The following is a 4,585-nucleotide window of genomic DNA, read 5'->3' as shown; positions in this document are numbered from 1 at the left end:
ATACCATTGCACTCCAGCCTGGACGACAAGAGCGAAACTCCGTCTCAAAAAAAATCGTGAAAAACAGTTATGCTACATACATACACAAAAGAGTATTATAGTTTGTAAAACTAGGTGGAGCTGAACACTTAAGACTTATGCACTTTACTGTAAATTTTACCTCAATTAAAAGTTACATAGTAAAATAAAAATAAAGATCATGTATATGTGTAGCTTAAAGAATAATCAAATGAACATGAGTACCCATCACCCAACCAAGACACAGACAATAACGTGGCCCACAGCTCCCATTGAAATCTCCGTTCCATTGCGATTTTCTTTCTCTCCCCCAGAGGCAACCACTATCTGAATTTTGAGTTAACCATTCCTTTGTTTTTCTTTATAGTTTTGAAATCCAGGTGCACATCCCTAACTAAAACATCACTTTGTTTTACTTATTTTGACTATTATGTAAAATAAATCACATCGTTTATATTCTTCAGTGACTTGCTTGTTTTGCTCACCTTAGAGCATTGATTCATCTTTGAGACTGATTCATGCTGTTGAGTGTGGCTGTGGCACTTTCATTTTCACTGCTGTGTAATATTCCACTCTGTGAATTTCCTACAACTTAATTATAACTTTGTCCAACTCTTGATAGGCAATTTGGTGGTTTCAAGGCCATACTCTTACACTCAAGGCTGTTTGAACTTCATTACTTATGTCTTTAGGTAGACATATGCAAGACTATCCCTGGTGTATATTCCTAGAAGAGGAATTGCTGGATCTTGGGTAGGCTTGTATTCAACTTTACTAAGTTGTGCCAAACTGGCTTCTAAAGTCTTTGGCCTCAGTTACACCCCTACCAGAAGAAGAGTTCCCATCGATGCTTACTCTCTCCCAATTCTAATTTTTGCCAATCTGGTATATGAAGTCTATTGTCTCATCATGACTTTTTGTTTTTCTGAGTAATAAATAACGTATATTTTAAAATATATTTTGGGGCTATTTGTACTTCCTTTTCCTTGAAATCCCTGTTCATTTCTCCTGCCCATTTTCCTCCTTTTGGTAATTTGTCTTCATTCATTTATTCAGCATCAATTTTTTCTGAGCTCCTACAAGTGCCAGGCTCTCTTTCTGGTGCTTGGGATATACATCGTTGAACAAAACAATATGTTAGATATGATAAAGTCTAAAAAAAAAAACACACACACACACCAGAGCAAAGTAGGGCTACCAGGAGCATGTGCACAGGAGTGCAATTTAAAATACGGTACTAGGAATGGACCTCATGATAAGGTGACATTTAGGTAAAGACTGGAAGCAGATGAGGAATTCACCAGGCAGACATTCTGGGGGAAGGACATTCCAAGCAAAGGGAACAGCCAGTGCAAAGACTCTGAGGCAGGAATTGCCAGGCTTGTTGGAATAACAGTAAGGAAGTCAGAGAGGCTGGAGTGCAGTGGCCAGGAGGAGTGTCAGGTTTTCACAATCTATTCTGGTGCTAATGCTTTGTGGGCTATATGTATTGCAAATATCGTCTACTTTGTGGCCTGACTTGTCTTTTCACTCTTTGTGCGATGTCTTGGGGAGTATGGATTTAACTCCTGGGCTTCAGTGTAGATTTTTAATTTTAATGTAGTCCAGCTGTTCCTTTAAGGGTTGTGCTTTTTGGAGTCATGTTTCAGTAATCTTTTCTTACCGTAAGGTCATAAAATATTTGTCTATGTTGTCTTTTAAGTGTTACATAGTTTTGCTTTTCACAGGTGGGTCTTTAATTAACCTTGATTTGATTTTGTGAATGATGTTCTCTCTCTCTCTCTTTTTTTTTAATCTTCTGGAGAACCACTTGCAGAAAAGTTCACCCTTTCCCCACTGAACTTCAAAAATACCTCTGGGCCAGGTATGGTGGTTCTTGCCTGTAATCCCGGAACTTTGGGAGGCTAAGGTGGGAGGATCCTTTGAGGCCAGGAGTTCAAGACCAGCCTGGGCAACATGGCAAAACCCTGTCTCTGCCAACAACAACAATAACAATAAGCAACAACAACAACAACAACAGCAAAACTAGCTGGGTGTGGTGGTGGCGCCTGTAGTCCCAGCTCCTTGGGAGGCTGAGGCAGGAGGATCGAGTGAGTCTGGGAGGTAAAGAGGGTAGTGAGCTGTGGTCGTGCCATTGCACTCCAGCCTGGGTGACAGAGCAAGATCCTGTCTCAAAAAAAATTTCTTTTAATAAAAAAACCAAATCTCACCTCTCCCCAAACAAAACTAACCCTTTCATGGATTGTATATGTGTACTTCTGATTCTAGGCACTCTATTCTGTCTCATTGGTCCATTTTTCTGCCCTTGTGTCAGTATCACAGTGTTAACTACCATAGCTTTACAAGCCTTGTTAACTGATAGGAAAGAACCCCCCACCTCATTTTCCTTATTTCTTTATTGAAGAATGTCTTGGGGCTGGGTGCAGTGGCACATGCCTATAATCCCAGCACTTTGGGAGACTGAGGCAGATGGATTGATTGCTTGAGTGCCATAGTTTGAGACCAGCCTGGGAAACATGTTGAAACCCCATCTCTACTAAAAATGCCAAAAATTAGCCAGGCATGGTGGTATGCACCTGTAGTCCCAGCTACTCGGGAGGCTGAGGTGGGAGACTCACCTGTGCCTAGGAGGTTGAGGCTGCAGTGAGCCAAGATCATGACACTGCACTCCAGCCTGTGTGACTGGACTCTAGGCACGGTGGCTCACATTAGAACTTACAATGCTTTGGGGGGCTGAGGTGGGAGAATTGCTTGAGCCCAGGAGTTCAAGACCAATCTGGCAACATAGGGAGACCCCACCTGTACACACACACACACACACACACACACACACACATATATATATTAGCTGGGCGTGATGGTGTGCATCTGTGGTGCCAGTTACTCAGGAGGCTTAGGTGGGAGGATAGCTTGAGCCCAGGAGGTCGAGGACACATTAAGCCATGATTGCACCATTGCATTCCAGCCTGGGTGACAAAGTGATACGCCGTCATCAAAAAAAAAAAAAGAAAGAAAAAAGAAAAAGAAAAAGAATTTCTTGGCTATTCTTAGATCTCTACACTTGCATGTGAAGTTTCTGTTCAGCTGTGAATATTCATTCTATTCATTCTGTAATGAATACACAAATGTACGCTTAGCCCTTTGATTAAGAGTGCACTGAATCTGGAAAACATTTAGGGATATTTCAAACCATCATTTATTTATTTACATTGTTTAAGCCTCAAATATTTTTGAAAGGCTTTTGAAGAGTTTACACTAGGTGGTTAGGAAATCTGGATCATGGAAAGATGTGAAAATAGCCACCAGAGAGAACAAATATGGTGATAATTAAGCATCAAATTTGCCTGGCGTTGGGGGGAAGGGGAAGCTATTCTTTTTAATTTACAGGAAGAGGCCATGCATGGTGGAGCACCTGTAGTCCCAGCTATTTATGAGGCTGAGGTGGGAAGATTGCTTGAGCCCAGTAGTTCAAGCCCAACCTGGACAACAGAGCAAGACCCCATCCCTAAAAATTTTTTTTGTAAAGAGAAAGCTAAACTAACATTGTTAGCAATACATGTTTCCTATTGCTGAAATTGCATGGGAATTTATGAAGGGCCACAGAAGGACAATAATGAATAATGAATGGTTGCATTAATTGAAAATGCAGACTCCTTTCCATATAACCACTTATTTTATTTTTTATTTTTTTGAAGGAAAATTTATATTAATTATTTTTATGTACAGAAAACTCAACAGTGTACATTTAACCCAGTTTGGTGGCAAGTTCTTTAGCCTTTGCCTTTTCGAGCTTGGCGATGTGAGCCACAGACTTGGGACCCAGGACATTGCCTCCCTAGTGATGGCAGATCTCATCATATCTGTCGTTGTAATTGGTCCTGATAGCTTCCACCAGCTTAGCCAAAGCTCCTTTGTCTTCTGAGTTAACCTGTGTGAAGGCGGCAGTGGTGCAGGTCTTTCTGTGGACTGACTACACTTCCCAGTCTTACCTTCCCTTTGATAATGCAGTAAGGGACCCCCCTTTTGTGACACAGGTCAGGCAGGGAGACAACCAGTTCAATGGGATCCACGTTGTGTGCAATCACCACCAGCTGAGCTTTCTTATTCTCTACAAAGGTGGTGACAGTGTTAAATCCCGCTCAAAGGACAGGCTGTCTCTCAGTGGGGATGTCCCCTTTGCTGGCAGCTTTCTTCTTGGCCTGGGACAAAAGCCTCTGCTTCTTCTCTTGCTTTGCCTCTGGTCTGTACTTGTGAGCCAGCTTAAGCACTGAGTAGTTGTTTGGTGGTCCAGGGCTTGGGTGAACTGGTTAATTGCAGGAGGCACCTTCAGCCTATAGCCACTTATTTTAAAGATCTCACCCAAAAAGCTGAGGGCAGAGAAACCCAGTCAGGGGCAGGGGGTAAGGAGAGTGCTGTGAGGCTAATATGAGACCATTTCAAGATGTCTGCTAAGCTGGAGTTCAAGATACTGGGGATAGGTTGGGGTATACTGGAAAGACAGGCATTTGGTGATGGAACTTGGCTTGGCTACTTTCTAACTTCAGGAATAGGGAAAGTGACAAAACTT

The sequence above is a fragment of the Mandrillus leucophaeus genome, unplaced genomic scaffold (genome assembly GCF_000951045.1).
Source record: "Mandrillus leucophaeus isolate KB7577 unplaced genomic scaffold, Mleu.le_1.0 Scaffold314, whole genome shotgun sequence".
In the NCBI taxonomy this organism is placed as follows: Eukaryota; Metazoa; Chordata; class Mammalia; order Primates; family Cercopithecidae; genus Mandrillus; species Mandrillus leucophaeus.
Note: the sequence above shows the minus strand (reverse complement) of the source record.